Source organism: Hypanus sabinus, chromosome 14, assembly GCF_030144855.1.
Source record: "Hypanus sabinus isolate sHypSab1 chromosome 14, sHypSab1.hap1, whole genome shotgun sequence".
NCBI classification, from domain to species: Eukaryota; Metazoa; Chordata; class Chondrichthyes; order Myliobatiformes; family Dasyatidae; genus Hypanus; species Hypanus sabinus.
Window position 1 is genome coordinate 19,937,298 of NC_082719.1, and position 27,841 is coordinate 19,965,138.

The 27,841-nt window shown below is 42.7% G+C and overlaps 1 protein-coding gene across 10 annotated transcripts in view; it reads left to right on the top strand.

Moving 5' to 3' along the window:
- shroom3 (shroom family member 3) overlaps positions 1-27,841 on the top strand; it is a 429,988-nt gene that overhangs the window by 305,088 nt on the left and 97,059 nt on the right. Inside the window, exons 1-2 of one of the 10 annotated variants that reach the window (XM_059988829.1) lie at positions 13,474-13,628; positions 24,874-25,171. The exons of 4 other annotated variants lie outside the window; for them this stretch is intronic. The gene's annotated coding sequence lies outside the window, so the exon portion shown is untranslated. Of the gene's footprint in view, positions 1-13,470; positions 13,629-14,099; positions 14,218-24,873; positions 25,172-27,841 lie in introns of those variants that run through there. 5 more of the 10 variants (XM_059988837.1, XM_059988827.1, XM_059988828.1 and 2 more) reach the window with 5 other exon arrangements.

Here is a 27,841-nt window from a genome sequence, read left to right on the forward strand (position 1 = left end):
CCTTGGCGGGCAGAGGTGTTGCCCCATCTTTGGTAATCCTGTGGCCCAGGAAGTCGATGGTATCGAGACCGAACTGGCATTTGGCCGGGTTGATCGTGAGGCCGAAATCACTCAGGCGGGAGTAGAGCTGGCGGAGGTGGGACAGATGCTCCTGGCGACTACTGCTGGCTATAAGGATGTCATCCAAATAGATGAATGCAATGTCCAGGTCACGTCCCACCACAACCATTAGCCGCTGGAACATCTGTGCGGCATTCTTCAGGCCGAACGACATTCGGAGGAACTCAAACAGGCTGAACGGGGTGATAAGTGCTGTTTTGGGCATGTCTTCAGGGTGCACCAGGATTTGATGGTATCCCCGGATGAGGTCTACTTTGGAAAATATTCTTGCCCCATGCAGGTTGGCTGCAAAGTCCTGTATGTGCGGCACGGGGCAGAGGTCTAGAGTGGTAGCTTCGTTCAGGCTGCAGTAGTCGCCACATGGTCTCCAACCCCCAGCTGCTTTGGGCACCATGTGCAGGGGGGAGGCCCATGGGCTGTTGGACCTCCATACGATCCCCAATTCCTCCATCCTCTTGAACTCCTCCTTCGCCAGGCGGAGCTTTTCCAGGGGGAGCCTTCGTGCGCGGGCGTGGAGGGGTGGTCCCTTGGTCGGGATGTGGTTCTGAACCCCGTGTCTGGGCATGGCTGCTGTGAACTGCGGTGCCAGAATCGATAGAAAGTCCGCCAGGATTCTGGTGAATTCGTTGTCTGACAGTGTGATGGAGTCCAGGTGTGGGGCCGGCAACTTGGCGTCACCCAGGGAGAACGTCTGGAAAGTCTCGACATGTACCAGTCTGTTCCCTTGCAAGTCAACCAGCAGGCTGTGAGTTCACAAGAAGTCCGCCCCCAGGAGTGGTTGGGCCACGGCAGTCAGTGTGAAGTCCCACGTGAACCGGCTGGCGCCGAACTGCAGCTGCACTGTGCGGGTGCCGTAGGTCGGTATCGTGCTGCAGTTTGTGGCGCCTCAGGGTGGGTCCTGGCTTCCAGTTGCGAGTGTCATACCCCGTCGGGGGCAAGACGCTGATTTCCGCTCCAGTGTCGACCAAGAAGCGGCATCCCGACTGTTTGTTCCAGATGTACAAGAGGCTGTCCTGATGGCCAGCCGCCATAGTCATTAGCAGCAGCTGGCCCTGGCCCTTGCAGGGCAGGCGACAACGGAGGGCTTTTATGCCCCACCGCTGGTGGTAGAAACACCACTGTTCACTGGCCTCCTCACTCCTGCCTCTGTGTTGTGTGCGCCCCCCTGCCGGGCCTAGTCTGGTCTGCTGCTGGGCGCGAGGCCTGGTAATCTTACCGACAGATGCCACGCTCTCCCTCTTGGCTTTCCACAGCACGTCTGCCCGGGTCGCCACCTTCCGGGGGTCGCTGAAATTTGCGTCGGCCAGCAGCAGATGTATGTCCTCAGGCAGTTGCTCTAGGAACGCTTGCTCGAACATGAGGCAGGGCTTGTGTCCGTCAGCCAGGGCCAGCATCTCGTTCATCAATGCTGACGGCAGTCTGTCTCCCAAACCATCCAGGTGAAGCAGGCGGGCACCCTGCTCATGCTGTGAGGTCAAAGGTCCCAATGAGCAGCACTTTGAATGCTTCATATTTGCCTTCTTCCGGGGGCGACTGTATGAAATCCGCAAGCTGGGCAGCCGTCTCCTGGTCAAGGGCACTCACCACGTGGTAGTAACGCGTGGAATCAGAGGATATCTGCTGAATCTGGGACTGGGCTTCTGCTTGGCTAAACCACACTCGTGGTCGCAGCGTCCAGAAAGTTGTCAGTTTTAGCGAAACTGAGTGAACAGATGAAGAGTCGGTCATCTTTGGTCCAAATCCCGTTTGGACCGTCGGGGTCATCAATGTAGTGATGTGCTACACACAGCGCTGAAATAACGACACGCAGTCGGTAAGTCGTTTTGAGACTAGTTTATTCAAACTTTGCGGCGCTGGCATTTAATCCCTAGCCCCCTCCCTCTCCGGGCGGAAATGACGACAGAGGTGCATTATCAAAGTCTCCCCCCGTGCGCTGGCTATTTGTGAGCCGGTTTGCCTGTGCAGAAAGTGGGTCGCCACAAGACATAGCTTACAAAGAAAGCACAGCAGTGCCTCTACTTCCTTATAAGTTTGCAAAGATTCAGCATGATATCTGAAGCTTTGACAAACTTGTATAGATGTGTGATGGAGAGTATATTGATGGGTTGCATTATAGCCTGGTATGGAAACACCAAAGCCTTGAACAAAAAAACCCTACAAAAAATAGTGGATTTGGCCCAGTCTTTCATGGATAGAGCCTCCCCACCATTGAGCACATCTACATGGAGTGCTGTTGCAGAAAAGCAGTGTCCATCATCAAGAATTCCTCCCCCCATGCTCTCTTCTCATCAGGAAGAAGGTACAGGAGCCTCAGGACCCACACCACCAGGTTCAGGAACAATTATTACCTCTCAACCATCAGGCTCTTGAACTAAAGGGGATAAATTCAGTCAACTTCACTCACCCCATCACTGAACCGTTCCCACAACCTGTGGACTCACTTTCAAGGACACTTCATCTCATGTTCTTGATATTTATTGTTTATTTATTTTCATTTTTGTATTTGCACAGTTTGTTGTCTTTTGCATATTGATTGTTCGTCCGTCCTGTTGGGTACAGTCGTTAATTGATTCTCTTATGTTTATCGGATTTACTGAGTACGCCCACAAGAAAACGAAACTCAGGATTGTATATGGTGACATGTATGTACTTTGATATTAAATTTACTTTGGACTTTGAACTTAATTCTATTGGCTGAGTCCATGCCAAGCTGCCAGGAACATATCTGCTTCGGTTACCCAAGGCCAGGGAAATGTGAGTGGCAACTACCGAGTTAAAAACCAGCCCGCATTTCAAAGGCTCAAGCCTGACTTATATTGAAGTCTCTAAAGCTGTGAAGAAAAGCACCAGGGGTTATGTACACCATGGGATGAAGATTTCTATCTGTTTTCAACATTTTAGTCCCATGTTTCTTTCCTACTGTTTGTGTTGGTGCTAATATTGGGATCAAACAAGAGAAGGTCTGCAGATGCTGGAAGTTGGGAGGAGGGGTGAGAGAAATACCAGGTGATAGGTGAAACCTGGAAGGGGAGGGATGAAGTAAAGAGCTGGGAAGTTAATTGGTGAAAGAGACAGAAGGCCATGGAAGAACAAAAAGGGGGGAGGAGCACCAGAGGGAGGTGATGGGCAGGCAAGGAAATAAGGTGAGAGAGGGAATTGGGGATAGGGAAAGGTGAGGGGGCGGAGGTCGTTGTGTGGTCATTACCAGAAGTTTGAGAAATCAATGTTCATGCCATCAGATTGGTGGCTACATAAATGGAATATAAAGTGTTGTTCCTCCAACCCAAGAAACCTTGTGTTTCTCTCTCCCCTCCGCCCACCTACTCCTCAGTGTTTCTCTCTCCCCTCCGCCCACCTACTCCTCAGTGTTTCTCTCTCCCCTCCACCCACCTACTCCTCAGTGTTTCTCTCTCCCCTCCGCCCACCTACTCCTCAGTGTTTCTCTCTCCCCTCCGCCCACCTACTCTTCAGTGTTTCTCTCTCCCCTCCGCCCACCTACTCCTCAGTGTTTCTCTCTCCCCTCCACCCACCTACTCCTCAGTGTTTCTCTCTCCCCTCCGCCCACCTACTCCTCAGTGTTTCTCTCTCCCCTCCGCCCACCAACTCCTCAGTGTTTCTCTCTCCCCTCCGCCCACCTACTCCTCAGTGTTTCTCTCTCCCCTCCGCCCACCTACTCCTCAGTGTTTCTCTCTCCCCTCCGCCCACCTACTCCTCAGTGTTTCTCTCTCCCCTCCGCCCACCTACTCCTCAGTGTTTCTCTCTCCCCTCCACCCACCTACTCCTCAGTGTTTCTCTCTCCCCTCCGCCCACCTACTCCTCAGTGTTTCTCTCTCCCCTCCACCCACCTACTCCTCAGTGTTTCTCTCTCCCCTCCGCCCACCTACTCCTCAGTGTTTTTCTCTCCCCTCCGCCCACCAACTCCTCAGTGTTTCTCTCTCCCCTCCGCCCACCTACTCCTCAGTGTTTCTCTCTCCACTCCGCCCACCTACTCCTCAGTGTTTCTCTCTCCCCTCCGCCCACCAACTCCTCAGTGTTTCTCTCTCCCCTCCACCCACCTACTCCTCAGTGTTTCTCTCTCCCCTCCGCCCACCTACTCCTCAGTGTTTCTCTCTCCCCTCCGCCCACCAACTCCTCAGTGTTTCTCTCTCCACTCCGCCCACCTACTCCTCAGTGTTTCTCTCTCCCCTCCGCCCACCAACTCCTCAGTGTTTCTCTCTCCCCTCCACCCACCTACTCCTCAGTGTTTCTCTCTCCCCTCCGCCCACCTACTCCTCAGTGTTTCTCTTTCCCCTCCGCCCACCAACTCCTCAGTGTTTCTCTCTCCCCTCCGCCCACCTACTCCTCAGTGTTTCTCTCTCCACTCCGCCCACCTACTCCTCAGTGTTTCTCTCTCCCCTCCGCCCACCTACTCCTCAGTGTTTCTCTCTCCCCTCCGCCCACCAACTCCTCAGTGTTTCTCTCCCCTCCGCCCACCAACTACTCAGTGTTTCTCTCTCCCCTCCGCCCACCTACTCCTCAGTGTTTCTCTCTCCCCTCCGCCCACCAACTCCTCAGTGTTTCTCTCTCCCCTCCACCCACCTACTCCTCAGTGTTTCTCTCTCCGGTCCTGCCAAAGGGTCTCTGCTCGAAGCATTGACTGCTTTTTTCCACAGACGCTGCCTGGCCTGCTGAGTTCCTCCAGTATTTTGTGAAGATTGGAACCAAAATGTGTTTGTAGTGGCCAGTTCTAACCAAGCCAAATTGCCACTGCTGGCGACCCCCACCCCCACAGATTTGTTATACTTGGATGGCACTCCTTCAGCTCCAGTAATGATTATTCCAGAAATCAAAGATATGTATTTGATCCTTAATTAGCAATTAGCAAACATACAATCTTGAAGCGATGTAACTTCAGTGTAACCCAGTGTAAGTTAAGCATAACTGAACGTTCAACAAAAAATGCGACATCCATCTATCCCCAGCTGAAAACCGCACAGAACAAAGCATGAATACGTAGTTTATTCCCTTTGTTTTTACCTCATTCCAAACTCATGTTGCCATAATCAACATGCAATACAGAATACAAAGCAGGTAGAGAACAGACGCATGGCTCCCACAGTTGTGATGTAGAAATCTCAAAAGTGGTGATACAATTGCAGCTCAAGTAATGTACAAAATTAACTTCAGGAATGAAGTCATAAAATTCTAGGAGTACTCAGCAGGTTGGAATGGATCTGTTAGGAGTTCAATAGGGTTAATATTTAGGTCAAAAGCTCTTTATTAGAACTGGTGGTCTGATGGACAGTCATCATTCTGATAGGTTAACTCTGTTTTGATCTCTGCAGGCACTGCCTGGACCTGCTAAGTGTTCCTATCGTTTTCTGTTTTTATTTCATATTTCCAGAATCTGCATTATTTTAAAATTTATTTCATGTTTTTGCTGTCAGCACCTGTTAGACTGATTCCAGGAATCTTCCTTAATTTTGACTATATTTGTACTGATTTTCCTTCAAACATTGGAGGAATCAAAAGCACATTTTTTCAAGAACTGATTTCCAGATGTTCTGATTACAACAGAACGTAAACAATGCTAAAAATTAGATTTGTCTGTATTATTCTGTGTCCGGCTGCTGCTGGAACTAATTTGAAAGATTAGTGCGTCGTGCTGAGTAAAAGTGTTTCACCAACAGGTTCTGTTTGCCAGGTCACTTAGTAGAAGAAAACTCATAGTCCTTTTCTCAAACAGTTGCCCATAGCGATAGTGGTTAAAAATTCTAAATTTGAGACATTTACTGGATGACATCTTGAAAGTGCCTTGATGTGATGGAAAGGCTGAATGTTCTTGTTAGAATGAGTGCTGAATTTCAACCAACTGCTTAAGTATTCGGAAACTCTGTGTATATTGTGAAGCCCCTCAAAAAAAAGTGTTAAATCGTACAGGTCAACAGAGCTAAGCTTTGTCTCCTGTTATTTCCAGTCCTGTGCCTTCTGCTCTCCTCAGCAGTAGGTCCGGTCTTGGCCTGATTCTGTGCAAGGAGACTTTGTTTGCTGAGGGCTGTATAGCACTGCTCTCTGGCTCGCCCTGCAATGACTTTGCTTGCACTGTTTCATTCTTGGTAAGTTTAATTGTTTCCCGGGAGATGAAATGCTAAGCTTTCTGGCAGCTCTAAGTCACCCTGAGTCTGAAGAGCCTTTGGAACTTAGTTGCAAACGTCTCTGTCTGTAGCAGGCGAGGTGGGGGTAATTGTAGTTGGATCACACACAGCATGAGGCAAACCACAGAGCAGCACAAAGTCTGCATTTCCACCACGTGTCATGAGTACTGTCGTAGCAATGACATTATCCAGCCAACAGTGAACTTCTTAAAACGGGAGATAAGGAGATGAATATTGTCTGGTAAACTTCCTCAGTCCAGTATTTGTAACAAGATTATCTGCTCTAACTTCCTGGTTGAGTATTGGTGGCTTATTAGAAATAAGGAATGTGAAAAATGCAAGAGATAATCACAACTCAAGACTTTTTGAATGAAAGTGTCATGGATTGAGATTTAAATCAGTGGACCAACTCAATTCTCTGTAAATTGTATTACAATCACAACTTGCAGTGCTATGTGAAAACCTGTGACCTACTGTTCTCAGCTGATTTGGAAAACTGCAGCTGTTAGAGATTAAAGCTATTCAGATTGAATGGTACACTCAGCACAGGAGGGGTTCCTTTCTAATGCTGCCATAAAAGTTCAGAGGGGATAGGATGTGGTCTTGGATCAACAGGTTTTCCAAGAGCTTTTGTCTTTGAGATGGTATTTCCACCTGTGCATCAGAAAGTGGTTTGTTTGAGCCTTTTGCTCTGGATTGTCCCATTAGGAGGCAAAACCAGAGTTTGAGCACCAGGCTCCAAGTTGCCTTTCAGTGGAGCAGCCAGCTATTGTGCTTGGTATTGGGACTCCCTTGTTGTATCGTTTATGGAGGCTCAGAAAACCTCATGGGTCTGTACAGTTTTCATATAGTCTAATAGTTTGTTTAACTACAAAAGGCATGCTCACATCAGCCCGAGAATCCTCCACCATCTAACACTATTCTCCAATAGAACATACAATGATAAGAAAGCAGTATAATCAATGAAATAGGCTGTATGTCTGCTGGAGAAACTAGAGTTTGATGGTACCTGTCTTGATCAAACTATTACCTTACCATTCTTCCTACTAGTAATAACTAATGCTCATTTTCTTTGTCCTAAGTCCACTTGAGGTCAATCACCATAATCATTAGCACAGGGGAGGTGGGACTGGTGAGTCCCAGGTCTCATGGCTCTCTTAAAAGATGAACAGGAAATTACTGCTCTGTTCTGATGAATATGCTTCCACCAAAACTAAATTGAATAGGCTGTCTTCCCATTCATTAATTTGAAAAAGACTTAATTGTGCTGATTTTGCCTCTGAACACAGCAAGTGCGGTCTAAAATGTTAGTGAATTATCCTGGATTAGAAAAATGCAAGAAAAGTCATTGAAACTTGAGAATTTTACTTCTGTAAAGAGTCTTAGCTTCTGATTGAAATCTCTGGAACAACTCAATTCCCTGAAGATTGTATTGCAATCATAATTTCCAAAGCCATGTGAAAATACGTGACTCGCTGTAATCAGGCATTTTGTGGATATGATAAGGTCTTTCTTCCCTTCTCCACTCTATAGTTAGTGGAAAAATACTTCACATGGCACCATGTAACAGTACATCTGCTTTGCAAGTTTTCAGGCTCAATTGTCTTCTACTAATGATGAAAAAGTTTAACATTAACATTGACTGTTTATTCATTTCCACAGATGCTGCCTGATTTGCTGAGTTCCTTTAGCATTTTGTGTGCATTGCTCTGGATTTCCACATCTGTAGAATCTCTTGTGTTTATGATGAGAAAGTTGATTCAGTTGAATTAATGAATTAGTAATACTGAATGTTCCATTGACTTTACTTTTTCCATGACATTCATGCCTATGTATGGGGATTGGCGAACAAAGTATGTGTTGGTGTTTATTTCTGTTCATTGTAATCTCACTTCTATCGCTTATTTCATGCAGTCTCATTAAGTGAACAGTCTGAAAAGCTCAAGAGTTATGTTACTAAAAATGATCAAATCAATCCTTGGGAGAAGTGACCAATAAAAGTGCTGTAATGCTTGAAAGGTGAAGAAACCGGTAACCATCAAAGGGGAGTTCCTAGAACAGTGGAAAAAATGCAGCTTCCTAGTCAGGAAGCAGGGGATCAGGACAAACTGAGTGGCTCTTTCACAGGTCCAGCGAAATTCCGATTGGTTAAATAGCCACCTCTCATGTTGAATAACTTGGTGATGAGTCCTCACCAAGCAATACAGTCGGCCCTCCTTATCAGCGGGGGATTGATTCTGGAACCCCCATGGATACCAAAATTCGCAGTTGCTCAAGTCCCTTACTCAACCTATCTCAGTGCGGTGGACATTAGGACCCAGCAGCAGAGATCTGAATCCACAATGTTTCTGTTCGTGAAAATAATCACGCACACAATTGAAAATAAAGTGGAAATAATAAAGCGATTGGAAAGAGGTGAAACGCCGTCGGTCACTGGAAATGCGTTAGGCTATGTCGGTCAACAATTGGAACAATTTTAAAGGATAAAGTGATAAAGGCCCTGCCCCGATGAAAGCTACAATTATTACTAAGCGACGCAGTGGTTTAATTATTGGGTTTTGGGTTTTTGATCCTCCACATCAACCCAGCACGGTGGAGAGCACACTCAGGAGCGGTCTGTCTCAGGTCCCGAGAACTTCCACTCCCGAGCCCGGCGCTGAAACATTCGTTCTTAAGCGTTTTATATGCATAGAAAGGTAAAATATATACTATATACTAAGACAAATGTTTGACTAACTGATGCTAAATAATACTGGATGTATCTGTTCCAACTTACTTAATAAGAGAAATTACGATTTTTTTCGATCCTGATCCACGATAACCCACGCACATCCTCTGGTATACTTTAAATCGTCTCTAGATTACTTATAATACCTAATACAATGTAAATGCTATGTAAAATAGTTGTTATACTGCATTGTTTAGGGAATAATGACAAGAAAAAAAGTCTGCACATGTTCGAACAACAAGTGCTGGAAGAGCACTTCCGGGTTTTCGCGATTCGCGCATGCGGAATTCACGGATAAGGAGGGCCGACTGTACAGTTATGTACCATAGTCCATTGTAGATGAAATACACTCCTAAATGTGGAGAAAAGATAGACCCGGGGCAGAATTTGCTGAACTAATGATTATCTGATGTACTTTAAATGCCTTTAATGTTATATCCAGGATTACACTAAGATAAAGTTTGAAAGATTGATACATTTGTGAAAATTAAATGTTTTGTTCCCAATAATTGATTGCGAAGTCAAAATGATTGAAAACCAAGGGATTGTTTAACTTTGATGCTTTCTATATTGTCAGTCATCAGGACATTACAAATGAGATTGTAAAGATCTGATTATATCCATCAAGCACCCATTTACACTAATCCCACATTATAAACTCCATCTTCCCATCAATTCCACCTACTGGGGGTAGATTATAGCTTCAGTTATCCCACCAAGCCACATACATTTGAGTTGTGGGAGGAAACCGGAGGAAAGCCACACAGAAGAACTCCACACAGACAGCACCAAAAGTCATGATCGAACCCAGGTCACTGAAATTTGCATATTTTAATTTAGAAATGAAGGATTCTGGTTGGAATCAGATCCCAATTTGAAGCCCAATGTAGCACAGGTAGTGGGAGTATAGGGTATATCATTACTGCTTTAAAATGTAACATTAGTATTCAGAAAGCATCTTAACTTCTGGCAAATGTCTTGTAGGCACTTGTTGTCATTTTGCTGCAACTTCTAACCAGCGAGCCTTCTCTGCACACCAAAAGTTCTGGAGCACCCTTCTCTCAGTCGAGGAGTTGCTGTAACTTTGTTGACAGGAAGCTGCAATATTTTCACGTCTTTTTATACATGCAGTTTTAGTTAGAAGCAAGTTCTGCATAGTGCCTGTTTTGTGTGGAAAGCCTCCTCTCCAGGTGCTTCTGAGGAGAGTCGAATACAGTTTCACAGGCTGAAGCTTGAATATCAGAGTGAATGCAGGAATTCACCAAGAAGTGAATCTGTGCCTTTAAAACGTGTGCTGAGTTAATCTGTGTACCTTTGTTAGCTATTCATGGCAACTACCCCTCCTGCACCTGAAAACTAAATCTGGTTTTGTCTTTCCCACTCCAAAATTCGGAAAGGTTGTCGAACATTTGAATAGTTGACAGTATTTGAACTTGAACCACGTAGTTCCACTGCAGTACAGCTGCTCCGTGGACTATTCCTGCGTAAGCTATTCCTGCAGTTAATCAGATCACTAATATTTATCAGTTGTGATACACTTCTATAACACATTTACAATAATTTATTGGCTTCCTTCTCGTTGCATCGTGCGTATGAACCAATCTGAGTTCCATCTTCAGTGGTGCTGGTACTGTTTCAGAAAGAGCGCCACTGTATTTTTAAGAGGTTGTATTTGCTCCTGGTTAGTCACTGTGTCTTTAGTCAAAGATACCTCTTAGCAAAGAAATTTCTTCAGCCAGAGGGTGGTGAATGTTATGTTCTGTAATTCCAGAACTATTTGAAGGTAAAACACGGGGGCTAGGGAAACCACTTACTTTTTACTTTAGTGAGGTGGTGTAATGACATATGCCGTTCACATATTTCTTACATATAACCCATAATGAATTATGTAAACAGCAAAGTGCACTCAATCAAGCAATGTATTTACAGTATTACCCAAATATTACAGAAATATTAAATACACAACAGTGAACCTGTGGAACTCATTGCCAGCGATCGCTGTGGAGGTCAAGTCGTTGGGTATTAAAGTAGGCTCTTGATTAAAAAGGGCGTCAGAGGTTACATGGAGAAGGCAGGAGAATGGGGTTGGAAAGGAAAAATAAATCAGCCATGACCAAATGACGGAGCAGATTCAATGGGCCAAATGACCTAATTCTGCTCCTAGGTCTTACGGTCTAAGATCTGTGGAAGTCGCAGACAGGGGTTGTAAGCAACGTTTAAATTGTTTCTGTGGAACCTCAGCCAAGGTTGTGGCAGTGAGGAAACAACACGTGGGAATTCATCCTTGTGTTTGAGTTTGCTTTACTGTACATGATTGGCACTGACACTTCCATGTGAAATGTGGATTTTCACCACTCAGCACTGTATTGAGTCTCAGCATCAACATGAAAACTGGATTTTATCAATTTTGTCTCAAAGAACAACTTCATTATAAAGACAGGTGCTGAGATCTAGGACAACAATCAATGCTGGAAGAATTCAGTGGGTCAGGCAGCTTTGTGAAGGCAAAATTTGTACATTGACATTTTCAGTTGAGATACTGCGTCCAGATTGAGAGGAAACAGGAAAGATTGCCGGTATACAGCAGTGCGTAGGGTGGGGAGGTGGGATATAGGCTGGTAGGTGGAACCGGAAAGTATGTGGAAGGGGAGCACCACAGCTGTGTGCCAGATGAAAATAGAAAATTCAAAGTTCATACCATTGGGTTCTAAGGCATCCAGGTGGAATATGAGATATGCTGTTTTTCCAATCTCTGTAGCAATAGAGAAGACTGAGGACAGACAGACTGGTGTGGGAATGGGAAGGAGAGTTCCAACTAGGACATGCACTGGGAATGGCCATTGTGGACAGAAATGCTACAATTGAATATGGAAGGACTATAATCTACATTGTTAACTAATTTCCTACCTCCATTTGTTGATAATGTCCATTTTGGATTGCAGGTGCTTAGGTATGAGAAAAAATAAACCTAATTACACAATAAACTCTGAATCTATTAAATTATCACATCATAATAGTCTTTTTGTATAGTCTATAGAGGCATGAACATCAGTGGTAGAGCAGTCTTCTCACAAGGGAGGTGGAGCTGGGAGTTGAACTCTACTTGTGGGTCCCACAGTTTCAATAGTGATAGGGTCAGTGATTCAGGAACAGCTTCTGCCCCTCTGCCATCCAATTCCTACCAATTCCTAAATGGACATTGAACCCACCAACACTACCTCACTACTTTTTTATTTCCACTTAATTTATCGTAACTATTTTATATATATATCATACTTAATATAACTCAGTTCTTTTCTCTATATTTATCATGTATTTTATTGTATTGCTGCCGTAAAGTTAACAAATTTCACGACATATGCTGGTGATATTAAACCTGATTCTGAATTTACTTAAATGTGGGCTGTTGCGGACAGCTCAGCGATTTTAAGATTGGGGTGGGATGAGGTGAGGTGGCGGGGGATAGTGATGACCGTCCTTCTGTGTTCTTACTACCTTGTCTCCCTTATTAATATTAAAGTAGTGAAATCATTATGGAGTAGTGCAGATATAGGTGGTTATCCTGGTGCTGTGGATGAAAGCTGTATCAGTAGACATCAAGGCTGGGCCTAGGCTTGTACTCATGCACGTTCACTTTGCTGAGCAACGGGAATGGGTATTCCACTGCACTGATCAGCAGAGCCTTCACTTTCTCTAAAGACAAAACCACGTTATGGAGTCTCTTTATCAGCAGAGTCACTGAGGAAAATAATTTGTACAATGAGGAGAGTTGTATATTTTCCTTCAGATGGGCTTGGCTTTGATAGGGCAACTTGGACTTTGACCTGCAAAATTTAGCAGTAAGCAGCAAGGAAATAGAGTTGGTTATTTTTTTAAATAGGTGTTGTAATCACCATCTTCTCATTGTTCATTACGGGTTTTGCAGCTGCTTTGTACTATGAATGGTAAAAGGATCAATAATGGATTAATTATTGCACTTTTGCTATGACTACTGAGTAACAATGGTCAAGACTTCAGAGTAATTAATTGTCCATGACTCACTGAGATCATTTTTGAGAGATGATGAGGTGTAGTGTACGCGTGGCTCTTCCTGGTTTTGTTTGTCCTGTAGAATTAAAGCAGTTAATTTTGTAGTCTTCAGGTGGTCATTTAGACATTTTGTGTAATCCTAATACACCCAATGCCAGCTAAGGACCCACTTTATCTCAGATCCGGCTTTTCAGCAGGAGCAGAAAATAATGCTGTTTAAATCAGTTTGCCCTGACTGGTTATCAAGATAATCGTTAAAAAGCAAAGTGGAGTTGGAAGAGGAGGGGTAGGGAACACTCTTTAATTACTCCTCATCTGCAGACAATCTCCTGTTTAATAGCTGTTGAGACTCTTGTGTCTCACAGGATTAAAATCAGTAGACATCTTTGTGGGTTTTTTTAACAGCACTTGAAAGAGTTTATTTTCTGAATTCCCACCCCCTTGGCAATGTGGCACATTCCTCACTGGAGAAGGAAGGACTTGCCGTGATTAGTTGCTGGAGTGGCTGCTTGCCTGACAGGGAGAGAGAGCCATGTTGAACACTAGAATTGTAAATTAACAAGTGGATTAAAAAGGGATTGGACGGACTGTTCAGCAACAAAAGGCTTTATAAGTGGGTAAGCTAGTAGTATTTTTGCTTATATTAAAACCAAATGTTTAATCTTTGGAAAAAAATCTATTGACAGTTTTCAGTGACATCCCATGGACAAGATTAAGTGCTTTCGGAGCAGCAAACGTGAACAAAAGGCAGGTTCCAGACCTGGTGTCTGGTGTCATTTCGCCTTGTAAGCCTGGCTGGTCTGAATTATCTAACTGCTTAGAAGGTAACTGCATGTTGCAAAGTTTCAGGTGCCGAAGAGATGACTTATTGCTTCTGAAGGCAGGCTTTACATCTCTTTTTTTTAAAATGGTTTCGCGATCTCAGTTGCACACCTTTTCCTGAAAAGTAGCGAAGCTTTTTTTTAACGATTAATTTAACTTATTTGCACTGTTGTCAGGGAATCAGTCATTTGCACGGCCCTTCACCTGGTAACTGACGCTACGGCAGCATAGAGTTAGTGCAACCCTATTACAGCTCAGGCCGTTCTGTAGTTCAGGTTCAATTCCGGCACCGTTCTGTGAGGCGTCTCTGTGCGTCCTCTCCGGGAAATGCAAGGGTTTTCTCCAGGTGTTCCAGTTTCCTCCCACGGTCCAAAGAAGTACCAGGTACATTAATTGGTCGCCAGAAATTGTCCTGTGATTAGGTTCGGGTTAATTGAGGTTGTGGGTTGCTGGGGCGCCATGGCTCGAAGGGACAGATGGGTCTACGCTGCTTTGTACCACTAAGTAAAGAAATGAAATGGTGCTCGGTGTCCACTGGCACTCGTCTCAACTCCGTCAGGTTTTGAGCGTTTCAGCTTTCAATCGGAATGTGTGCTTTGTCATGCTGAATGCTTGGTTATGGTGTCCTAATTGGATTTCTGTATATTTCACAACTTTCACTTTAGATTTCATGGGTGGAAATCAACAGTAGGGTCGAGATTCTCTTTGAACGTTAATGAGTTTTTGTACTTGTAAACTGCATTTGACTATCATAGCCTTTCATTGGATTTGTGCATATCTTTTCTTCAGGGTATTTTTTTAATATATATTTACCCCTGGCTGGTGAAATCTAATACCCATGTTAGGACAGCAGGGTTACTGAATCCCATGAAGGCTGATTCAACTTCAAAAGAATAAAACTTAAGATTTTATTTTGTCATGAAGAATTCTTATCAAACAGTATCTGTTGTGCACCCAGTTAACAAAATACATTTATTACAAAAGATGATGACATTGACATTTTAGTTGGAAGAGCAACAGAGATCTGAATATTTAAAACCAAAGTTTGGTCCTACTTACCTGAGTGAGTGAGATTCTTTTTATTCATAATGACATTATGTGTTTTGGGCAAAGCCAGTACTTACTGCCTTACTGTAATGAGAGGTCAGTTCAGATGTAAAATTGAAACACACCTCAGCCCAAGGACTAATTGACAGTGACCGAATCTGAACCTGAACATAATTGGTCCCACTGAACATCTTGGGTCAAATAGCCAGGCTCTACCCCTAACTGGCCTAGAGGGGGCAGTGATGAGCTATCATTTTCCTTCTCAAAATAGACCCATTGGCAACAAGGGGACACCAATATCATTCCAAGCCAGGGTGGTCCAGTGTGTCATGGGCTGGGACCTCTAGGTTTCACTTCTGAGTGAATTTCCTCCCTTGTCCTTCCCAGTCAAAGCTTTAAGGGGTTCTCTTGAGGGGGAAAAAGCAAGCCGGGTTGCTTGGAGATGATACAGACTGTAACAATGATGTGTCTCTGGTGGATAATAACAGCATCCTTCAAAGGGCAGAAGAGTAGGCTTAGGAAGGTTTAAAAAACTTATTTTCATTTCCCAATGTATCCATTGTTCAAGATAATAAAGCACTTTAACAGTCTGCCTGCAGAAGGTCTGAGTACTACCAAGCATGACGTCAATACTTGCATCAGTTCCTGGCTATTTTAAGGCCGTATAAGGATGTATGGCAAAGGATTCCTGAAGCCAGGCAGTTCTGCAGTTGGGGGGGGGGGGGGGGTTGCAGTGACCAGTCTCTTGCTGGGTAAAATGGCTGCCGAATTATATTCAGCGCCCAATTATATTCAGCTCTGAATTCCATTAGCAGGAGAATGAACCTGTTCCCCATTGTACCACTCGGTCAGTGAGACTATCCCCTTCTCCCCCCCCCCCCACTTTGTCAGTGAGTATCCCCTCCCCCCGCTGGGTCAGTGAGACTACCCCCTTCTCGTTCACCCCCCCCCCCCCCACTGGGTCAAAGAAATTTTTCCCCTTCTCCCCCACAGTGCACCAGTACTGGCCAACAGGAGGAATATGTTGAAAGACATTAATGCAGGGGAGCACTGATGTCTCAGCCTTCTTATCTTCCCACAACCACAACGTGCACTTGATTGGTTTTTCTGAAGTAAAGATGTGGTTGTCAATAAGAAGAGTGAAAGTGCACTTACTGATTCAAAATCTTTGTGTAAAGTGCTCTCATAGTGAGAGGGTCCCTCTTTTCATAATAACCATGGGGAAGCTCAACTGAACTCCCAGCAGGCCACTGAGGCATAGCAGTGTTAATGAAAAGGTAAGCCAGGCAGTGGTGATTATGTGACACTTAAATGGAATTTAAAAACCTGGGGATCATATCGGAGGAAGGAAAGACTAAAAGACTTAAGGGTTCAATCAGTTCAAGGAAGAAATAAATTCAGGCTGTCAGTCTGCACGATGAGTTTTGAGCCAGGAATTTCCAACTGTAATTTATTGTAAAGGAAACCTTTTTTGTGCATAAATGTAGCTGCTCCAGGGAAATTTCTTGTCTTGGTTTCAGTGTGCTGGAATTTACAAGATTATGAACAATCATGTAGCCTAACATGAAAAATCCTGAACGTTAGTAAACTCGCTGTATGTTGAGGAAGAGAGGCGAGGCATATAATGGTAGGAGGAAGGATTGATTGGAGGCAAGAACTGAGATGGTCATCAACTTTCTGCTCAAGTGCAGAGACTGCACTGGACCGATTTAAACCATAAGTCTGTCTTCCACCAGGAGCATGTTTGAAACAAAGCAGAACTGCTAAAGAGTGAAGGAATGAGTTCATCAAGGATCAGCACATCATAACTTACAAACAGAATATTTCCCATAATGTTTATTGTTACTTTATCTGCAAAGTTAATGGAGGAGCTTATCCTGTGCTAGCTTTTAAAACTTTCAATGTGTAATAATAACTCTCCTATTTTGAAAATAACTTCTAGTATTTATCATTATTTGCTTACAGAAGCATAGAATTGTTATGGTGTTGGAGGAGACCATTCAGCCCATTGAATTTATGGCAGCTGCTAGTAGAGTAACCCTGTCAGTCACATTCCAATGCTTTATCCCCATAATCCAGCAGATCATTTACTTATTGTGAGGTAGGACAATCCTCTTTTGAGGGCATTGTTTGTCTAAAGAGCCTTTAATAGTTGGGAATTTCATATCTTAACTAAAGTTTTTAGAGTAGGTATGTTGGAAGCATTGAAAATTCCTGCAGTATGTGTAACTCCTGGGTGTGCACTGCTAACTCTAAACTTTGTACAATAATTGCAGTTTTAAATAAGCTATCAGCTCCTTTAGAACTATCAGATATAATTCTCAATTAAACAGAATCAAATTAAAAGTTCAATCTGAGTAAAAGTTTATATATTTCATAGTTTTTAAAAAAATTTTGTGATTTATGTCACAGTGTCTTCATTGAACTACTTAGTCTCAAAGATTGTAAACACTTTGGGATCAGATTGGTAATTTTATTGTGACCTGCATACTTTTGGGTGGGGAATTTGTACTATGGGTTCTAATCACTCATCATGTGTGCCAATTTCCATGATACATTGTTCAATGCATTCAGTGAGCAGTGGCAAAGGGACATTTTTCTTTGTCTCCAGCATTCCTTGGTAAATCTTCTTCAACAACACACACAAAATGCTGGTAGGCAGCATCTATAGGGAGAAGCGACTTCTTCAATTGTCTTTGAAGTGTTATTGGGATCAAAGTCACTTTGGTGCTGAGTCTCTGGTAGCCATAACCTTGAAGCTAATAGCAATAAGTTTTAAAAGAGGAAATTAGACATTGTCTAATAGCCACGTAGTGCAGTTAATAATGGAAATAAAAATTTCACTGTCCAAGCTATCTCTGTCCCTGAAGCTTCACACCGAGACTCTCTTTTGCCAAGTGACCCAACAGTTACAACATGAATATTTATGTGATGGATACTCACTCAAAATGTCAGCAGAAGTCAGTGCATGTTTGCTTATTGGTAAATTTTAAATTGACTGGTTTTACTAGCTGCCTAGTGAGTACAGTATGCTGTTACTGCACAATGGCTTTTATAGGTGAGGGGTCACAAACGTTCAGATGTTATTACCTTCAGATATTATAAAGCAAGGTATTTCCCTCTTGTCTTCCCCATTTGTTTCTTCCAGTTCTGTCTATACTTCCAACTTCCTTTTGTATGCTATACTTTTTTGTGTTCAGGCTTTGAATTAAATATTCCGAACATTCATTTCCTGGTTCAAGCTCTACACTTTGCCATACTTTTCCTTCAGCCTGATTGAGAAGATACACAGATAACCTGCACTGGTCCTGGGATCGCTCTGGGGGTGGGGGGGAGTGTGTGTGTGTACATACACACACGCACGCACATACATTTATTTATCTATTTATTTCTTTTCACAATCACATCATCTAATGCACAATTTCTCAGAGTTTCCGTGGACACGCGGGAGTGTGTCAGCTAGTGACACTGGTCTGTAATGGATATATTTTTTGAAAGATTATGTGTTCCAAGTGTGGAAGAAGAAAGGGATTTCATTCAGGTGGATGTTGTTTTATTGGAGTTTGAAAGTATTAGGAGAATGCACACATATGTTACAGCCCAGTCCTTCACAGGTGAAACCCTCCCACCTACACGAAGCTTTGTCACAGGAAAGCAGCATCCATCATCAGGGATCACCCCCCCCACCCCCACCCAGATTATGCTCCCTTCTCACTGCTGCCATCAGGAAGAAGGTACAGGAGCCTCGGGACTCACACTATCAGGTTCAGGAACAGTTATTGTCCCTCAACCATCAGGGTCCTGAACCAGTGTGGATAACTTCACTCAACTTCTCTTGCCCCATCACTGAAGTTTTCCCACAACCTGTGGACTCACTTTGAAGGACTCTTCATCTCATGTTCTTGATATTTATTGCTTAATTATTTATATTACTACTGTATTATTTCTTTTTCTTTCTTTTTCAGTTTGCACAGTTTGCTGTCTGTTACACACTGGTTGTCTGCCTCTTGGTGTGGACTTTCATTGATTCTGTTACGGTTATTGGATTTATTGAGTATGCCCACAAGAAAATTAATCTTTTGGTTGTATATGGTGACGTACATGTAGTTTGATAATGAAATTACTTTGAACTTTGAGTAAGGAATGATTAAGTGATTGAACAAAACTTGGCAAAAATGTATGATTCAGTTTGAGGTTTTTCATTTGTTATGAAATACAGCAAAGCAGAAAAGATTTTATATGGACAGAAAAAACTGTTTGAAGCCACCATCTTCTCTCCCACTGTGAGGCAGATTATTGGACTACTGTGATATTTCAATGGATTGTCCACTTCATTTACAAATATTGTTATAATTATCTTGATGACTTTAAAGAGGATGACGTAAAAGACCAAAATAACAGCATACAAATGGCTTATTCTTGATGAGTTGGTAGTAAATGGGCAGCATTGTACTTTTGTGGTTTAGTAGTCTGATAGTACAATAATGGTCCAATAGTCCAAAAGTACAATAAAAATTCAAGAGACTTGCTTTGGGACAGACTTTGATTTGCATTTGCATTGGCAGTAGGCACGTTTGTTTGCACAAGTGTCTTTAAGCAATCTTGCTCAAGGGTGCAGGAGTAAGTGGATAAGGATTTTCTACCCATAAAGGAAATGTGTGATCAATGTGACGCTTTATTCGGTGCCTGATAAGTAAATAGAAGTGTGATACTGCAGGTGATTTATTGCACCATTAATGGCACCTATGCAGGAGCATTTTATTAACTGAAGTATCAAATTTTGCCCCCTCTCTTGGAGCACATTTCCATATGTTACATGCCCTGCACCTCTTGACCCTATTCTGTGTGCTGTGATGTTAAATATCTGCAAGCCAATCAGCCACATGGAACTCATTGGCAAACATATTCCTCGACCAATGTGTCATCTGGGTCACCTTTTCTAAGAACAGAGGTCACTTTGTGTGAGTAGCAGTGGAGCCTATCAAATCAAAGGGTGAACAAACAAGGAGTGGTGTCACAAGTCAGATGAAAAAACTAGGAATGTTTGGGAACCAGGAAAACAGATGCAAGAACCAGAATTGGAAACTAGAAATGCAGGAACAGGAAGTGACAAGGGAACTTAAGAACAGATGGAAATGGGTACAGGAACGAATTGCAGAATGAAAAGTAAATGCAATGTTTTTTGGGCTGTGGCTGAAATAATTGTTGAAAGAACTTGACTATAATCGAAATTAAGGATGTAGCTGAGCCAGGGGTTCAAGGATGAAAGTTTGGACAGAAATTTGGGATGTGGGGCAATTCTGGTGCAAGAACTAGAGGTTTGTCATGAACTAACAAAACGGGAGATAGAGTTTCATCAGCATTGAAGTGGGAGTGAGTGAAGCGATAGCAATTGACAGTAATTGCTGGATTTAGGTTCTGTTTAGTGTCTTTCAGGAAACCTGCTTTTAAAAAATTCCAGGCACACCTGTTGGAATTTGGGATCCTATGTTGGATCATAAGAATAAGTGCAGGCAACTGAGCCCCAAACAACTCTGTTCCACCTTCCCTACGCTTATAGCTCAGCAATTTCAGGTTTAAAGACTTCTGTTGTCCCACCATTTTAGTAAATAGAGGTCTAGTTTTCACTTACTCTTTATAAGAAAATTTGTCTTAAATAGCTAACCACTTGTGATTGACTCTTCAGTAATCTTAGGAGTCTGCCCTCTTACACATTTCCTTACCTAAGAATTTCCGTTGATCAAATCACTATCACTGGAACTATCTTAATTGAATCATCTTTAAAATTTCCAAATGTTAGGGAGTATTAATCAAGTGTCTCTTAAAATTTTAAATATCAAATTTCAAAGTAAATTTATTACCAAAGTGCATATATGTCACCATGTACAACCCCGAGATATGTGTCCTTAAAGGCTGGAGACTCACTCAAGAATTTCTCCCATTTTTCTCTCTGCCCATCTTTCCACAGCTCTCACACCTCCAAAGTCAAAGAGATCTGACTAATACTGAAGTATCATTTATTTATTTTTAAATTCAAACCCCCGTTGATAAAAGACAGCATTTTGTTTTGGGTTTTGTGCAGCCTTTCCAATGACAGTTTTCAGAGGTTTTAAAAAGCCTAAATACTTAATTTCCTTTGCTCATCGACAGTTTTCCTTAAAAATATTTACAATTTGTGGCCTCAAATTCCCTCACACCCACCTCGATCCTTGTCTTTGCCCAGTTTGGTTTGTCTAGGTCCTAGTTAAGTTTGTATATTGTGCTTTGTGACTTGTGTTGTGATCGGACATAGTTGAAATTAGTCTAGAAATCTGAAGGGTCCCCATATATTTAGAGTCATAGAGCCTTACAGCATGGAAAGAAGGCATTCAGCCCATCAATTCCATGCTGCTGACCAGTGGGTCTCATCCCTATTAATCCCATTTTCCAGCACCTGACCCACAGCCTTCTATGCCCAGGCAATTAAAGCACTCATTGAGAGTCTTCTGAAATGCTATCATCAACTCTATTTCTACCACTCTCACACGCCCTGTATTCCAAGTATTTAGCATCCTCTGGGTGAAAAAAGTCCCCCTCAGATTCCCTCTTGCCATTCATCCTAAATGTATGCCCTCTAGTTTTATCCTCTGATATGGGGGGTAAGGTTTCCTGCTGTCTGTTCTATCCATTCCCTTTTATTTCTTTCTTTCCCACAGATTCTGGCTAATCTGCTGAAAACTTTCAACATCTGGTTGGGCATGAACTAGATGGGCTGAAGGGCCTGTTTCTCTGCTGTACTTTTCCATAACTCTATCTGGAAGTTAGCCTCCACCCCCACTATTACCCCAGTCACTGCATTGCACTGTAAGATCTTTGAACTTCTTTTATAATGCTGTTTACATTGTAAATAGATGCTGATAATTATGTATTTATACACATTTTATTCCATATCTGTACTTTAACCTCTATATTTTTTTATTCATTGTCATTGTTGAATGTTGTTGATTTTCGTTGCATGTCGCATTAACACATCACTGCAAATTCCTAATGCAGATAAATAAAGTTGATTCTTCAATGAGTCTTCATCTGTGGTGGAAAGGTAAAACAACTGTTGGAACTCCCAGACAGTGCCCATCAGTGAATGACAAAGAGCTTTGTATTTTGAGTTGAAGTACTTCCCCTCACCGTTTTCTCTCGAAGTTCCCTCTCCTCCATATCCACTGGGGTCAATGCTGAGTCTAATGACTTTGCTCCCTGTAGACTTTGCAAGAAGTATGGCAGGGGCATTGTAACCTGTGGGCTGCTTCAGGCATCACTCAACTGCCCGGCTGTCCACTATCAATTGGGTCCCAAATAGCTTACATTTAAGAAAACTGACATTTAGATTTAAAACATTTTATCAGAAAGGCAAAGCAAATGTTGGATAATGTGAGTGTGGCCATTTGAAAGTTATCCATTTGGTTCGGAATAGTAAATGGGCAAGATTTCTTTGTTATTCCCTGGTCTGTGCGGACATAATGCCACGGCATGGAAAGAAACAGGGCAAAATTCTATCACTGTGTCCATGGTGAGGGATAGGAAGAAAGGTACTTGGGATCCCCACTCCTCAGCTGCCTCTTGGTCTTTGACCATTCAAATAGCAGTACCTGAAACCTCTGGAAGCAGATCAGCAAATGATTCATCGTGTTCTGGAGCCAAGAGAGGCAGAATCAAGGCACAAAGATATATTGATTATGATTTGCAAGAATATCTGATAATAACATAACAGACTCAAATACAGGTAGAGAAAGGCACACATGCAGGCATTGACTGGTAATCTCATTCTGCTGCAGGAATAAGCTGGGAAAGTTATTATTGATCAGTGATAGTGTTGAAGTCTCTGTCAGTGACGGGTATCATATAGAATGTCACTGGTAACCTTTCAAGTTGGCGTTGATTGAGTGTATTACAAAAAATAGGATACTTCAAGTGAGCAACATCATGGATGGGGCGTGTGAATGGAGAAGAACTTTCTCACAATGGGAATTGTATTGTTTTTGCAAATTGGCTTTTTGTGTTACCTCTTTTGCTGCAAGTAGGATTATTAGGGCAACATAGGGTGTTTATGTCTGAAGAAACTAATAGACCTTTTCTCTAAAGGCCAACTGTAGACATTCAATGATTATTCTTGTCAAGGACAGGTTTAATTCTCCCTCCATTGGATTGTTGCACTCGAAGGACAGTCGTATGAACATGACACAGTATAAGTATGAAACATTTGAACTAAACAAAATACAGTCGGCCCTCCTTATCTACGAATTCCGCATGCGCGAATTCAACCAACCGCGAATCTATATTTTCTTAAGTGTAATCCAGCACTTCTTCGAGCATGTGCAGACATTTTTTCTTGTCATTATTCCCTAAACAATGCAGTATAACAACGATTTTACATAGCATTTACATTGTATTATAAGTAATGTAGAGATGATTTAAAGTATACAGAAGGATGTGTGTAGGTTATTGTGGATTGGGATCGAAAAAAATCGGAAGTTCTCTTACTAAGTAAGTCGGAACAGGTACATCCGGTATCATTTAGCATCAGTTAGTCGAACATTTGTCTTAGTATATAGTCTATATTTTACCTTTCTATGCATATAAAAAACTTAAGAACGTATGTTTCAGCGCGGGGCTCGGGAACAGAAGTTCTTGGGACTCGGGACAGACCGCTCTCTAGTGTGCTCTCCACCATGCCGAGTTGTTGTAGAGGATCAAAAACCCAAAACCCAATAATTAAACCACTGCGTCACTTAGTAATAATTGTAGCTTTCACCAGGACAGAGCCTTTCTCACTTTATCCTTTAAAATTGTTCTGATCGTTGACCGACTGTAGCCTAACGCATTTCCAATGACTGATGGCGTTTCACCTCTTTCCGATCGCTTTATTATTTCCACCTTATTTTCAATGGTGTTAGTGATTATTTTCGTGAACAGAAACACTGTGGATCCAGATCTCTGCCGCTAGGTCCTAATGTCCAGCACACTGAGACAGGTTAAATAAGGTCTGGGGTTCCACTGGGTCCTAAGGTTCACCGCATTGACAGTTTGAATAAGGGACTTGAGCATCCGTGAGAGATCCCGGAACCAATCCCCCACGGGTAAGGGGGTCGACTATAATTATGTAGGTTTAAACCTGAACCCATAGCATGAAGCTGATTCAGGTCATTATCACCCTGCAAACGTAAGTTGTGAGTTATGAGCAACCAGAGGCTGTATGGTCTTGCTAATAGAAGAAATCTGACAACAACCTGTGGAAATTGCATATTTTTAGCTCCAATAGAAATCCAAGTTGCTGACAATGATTCCTGTTCCTCCACGTTGTGTGCTGCTTTCTGCAAAGATTTTAGAGCATAGCTGTGAAGCAAGGCAGTCTTTAGTATTCCATGAAACTGCACTTTCATGTATTCTCAAGTGTGTCTATCTAAGCTGAAATGATTAATGAATGAACTATTTTGAAAATTATATTTGTTCTGCTTTTGTCATCACTGAAAATGCGTACATTTGAGGTCAGACAGAACGTGCTTCTCACATTCCTTGCATCCCTCTAAACTGCAAGGAAAAATCCTGCACAATGTACACACACCGGTGTGTGCCACTGTAACTCTTTTGGGTGTCGGCTGTCAGTTTAGCTGCAAAGTTCAAACCTATGATCTGGTATGGGAGAAATCTACCTCAGATGAGTAAGCACAATACTGCCTTTCTTCTTTACACACCTTGGTTTAAGAAAACATTTGGTGGTGAAAAAAAGAAAATCTAAGAATGACCATTCCTGTGGAATGGGCGGGAGAATGGTCGTCATCAGGGCAACTTCTGATGCTGACACTGTGGAATTTGCATACTGACTCTTGTGATTGCTTACATTTCTTCCTCTGTGATTCAGTTTAGTGAGCCAGTTAGTACATAGTTTATTATTTAGCAATTCTGGAAACCTAGAAAGGTTATAGTTTTTATGATTTTTTTTTTCATCCTGTTCTCCAGCTCACCAAGCCGTTGTCTGTAGCCTGGAACTGAACATCATCCCCTCTCGTCTCTGCTTCCTGTGAATGGTGGAACAAGGGATGTTTCCTTAAGTATAGAAACAGCGAATGCATCACATTAACAACTGTTGCAAAATTCTGCATTACTGGCTGAGATTGCTAAAAGCAATAGGGCAAGGAGGGATGTTTGTCCAAGGAAGGACGAGACTTTGGCGGAGGTGTATGCAAGAAGGGAAAACCAGATCAGCAGGGATCTAATTTTGCACGAAGAATGTTTTCCCATGACTTTATAAAACAAGGTGCAGATTTAAGATTGCTGTTTTGAATAGGCTGGGTGTGGCAAACCACTATCTAAACAATTAGCCTCAGTCTATGACAACTCACCATACATATGAGAATACCAAATCAGATTTAAGCCCTGCTGTCGTGATAGAATCTAACTTAAAAGAAAATTAATATAGACATGGGAGCATAAAGTGATACAGAACAGAAACAGGCCCTTCAGCCCATCAAGTTTGCACTGCCCAGCCACAGCCTATTTACATGAATCCGGCACTAGTCCCATTTTCACTCTCCCCACATTCTCCTTAATTCACCCCAGTTTCTGCCACACCTACACATTAGGAGCCACTTACATTAGCCAGTTGGCTTGCACGTGGCGTGTGAGAGGATATGGGATCATCTGGAGTCAGCTTGTAAAACACGTAAAGTCCACGCAGACCGCACCAGAGAACAAGACTGACCCTGTGCTGCTGGAGCTCTGGGATAGCAGCTGCACTGGCTACGTCATTGGGCCGCCCCTTTCCTCTGTAGTCCAGGGTGGACCTCGGCAAAGGGCTAACGTGGACTGTGCTTCAGATTGTTGTGCGTTGACTCCTATTGGGACCGCGTGCCTCCACAACTGCTGAACAAAGGCGCCGGACTCCTGCAGCGGGATGTAAACAGGGGCTGTTGGAACAGCAGTTACCCTAGTAATCCTGTACCTGTGAAAGAAACAGAGGGTTGAATGTGGTTGATGGGGACCCTTGGGCACTTGTGTATTGTCTATAGTTTTGTCATTGCAGCTGCAAGTACTGAATCTTTTATTAGTGCAGATAGCAGAGTGACTGTTCAAATCTGGTGGTTCAATACCTGAAGAGTATTGGAAAAAGGCGAAATTAATCAGGAAGTGCTTATTAAATGTACCTGGTGTGGGTTTAAAGAGACTAAAGATTGTGAAAGGACATGGGTATTTCAGCCATTTTGCATCAGTTGCAACTGTTGTTTCAATTTAAGTACATGTGTACTGTGGGAAAATATCTTCTTTGTGGCTTTGTTTTTTATTCAGTTTGTTTTCAAGCTTGATCAGCCATGGGAGAGTAAAAATGCTGCATTGGTTTGGAATCCAAGCCTTAACTTAATTACATTACTGGAAATTTTCAGTTAATCCCTTGATTGACAGGATGAGGTATTTGACCTGTCTGCTGTTTAATGGCCTGTTTTTATCATTGGGCATTTGAGTGGGGTTCTCTTTGAAGTGAACTCCTTTGTTGTAGAATTAATTCTGGCTGTAACCTTGGTAGTACTTGGACCTGGGTGGATTGTTATTGCTTACCTTGACCACTTCTGTAGACAGCATAGACAACAGCTCCTTTTATTTTTCGAAAAGCGCATTGTTCTTTGACCTTTCTTATTTGCAAAGTTTCCTGTTAATGATTTTTCAAGCATTTCTTTTTCTGATTTAAGTCTTAAAACCAAACCATGAAAGAATAATAATAAAACAAAAACTCACCCTGGGCTAAACACACAACATGGCAATGGATTTTCTTGGCTAGTGTAGTTCAGCCCATGGCTGATACTGTGATGGTATTAGCATTGCTGTCCTCAAGCTAAGACCTTAAGCCCTATCCTATAGCTGCAGGTACCCTCACTAAGTTACAGGTTATACTGTAACTACCTGCTCCTCAAAGACTAGTTTGCTTCCCTGTTTAAACTCTACCATCAGTTTAGCTGCCAATTCTGAGTGGTGGCTCATCCCTCCCTACCAAGGAAGAGATACTTCCAGCTAGCAAAGAAGTTTAAAGACAGGTCATTTATTTTCAGTGATACACATTTAATTCCAACATTCTTAAAACAGAGGGTTTCTATCTTATAAAAGATTTCCAAATTACAAACCATTTCTAAAACTGGTACAATTCCTGTAAGCTAAGAAGGCATCCTGATGAATTCCTCATAGAAGTTGAAGGCAGAGAAGTGGATTCTAGTTCACCCACGTGTTTCTGTTATTCTTCTTGATGCTCCTGCACCATTCCTAAAAAGTCTGGACTGCTCTCTACATTTATATTGTACCTTTTTCTTACCACTTGGTTGACTTCACACATGTGTGTTGTTTTAGATACCTTTTAACACAAGTGGTCTAAAAGCTTCTGGAGACAGAGATCCCAGATGTCCACAGTTAAACCTGTGAATGCTGACCTTGAATACACAAGTCAACCAACTATTTGATATGCTAAATGATAATATTGATCTGGTGTGCAAGCTTCCTTGAACAGTAGTGTAGTGGTTAGTGTGACAGTATTGCAGCTCGGAGTGTCGGAGCTCAGAGTTCAGTTCTGACATCCTGTGAAAGCACGTTGTACATTTGTACGTTCTTCCTGTGTGCGAGTGGGTTTCCTCTGGATGCTCTGGTTTCCTCCCACAGTCCAAAGACGTACTGATTAGTAGTTGTAAGTTGTCCTGTGACTAGGTTAGGGTTAAATTGGTGGGTTTCTGAGCAAGCACAGCTCCTAGAGCCAGAAGGGCCTACTCAGTGGTGTATCTCTAAATAAATAACTTAGCCAACATTGTCTAGTTTAAGAAGAGCCTAATTAGATAACCTACTGTCTTACAAAGCTCCTCATGAGCAACACACCCAGGTGATGTGTGCCAAGAGTTGGTGGCTCTATAGAGAATGCTTGTTTGCAAAGCTGTCCTCTGAACTTTAAACTGAC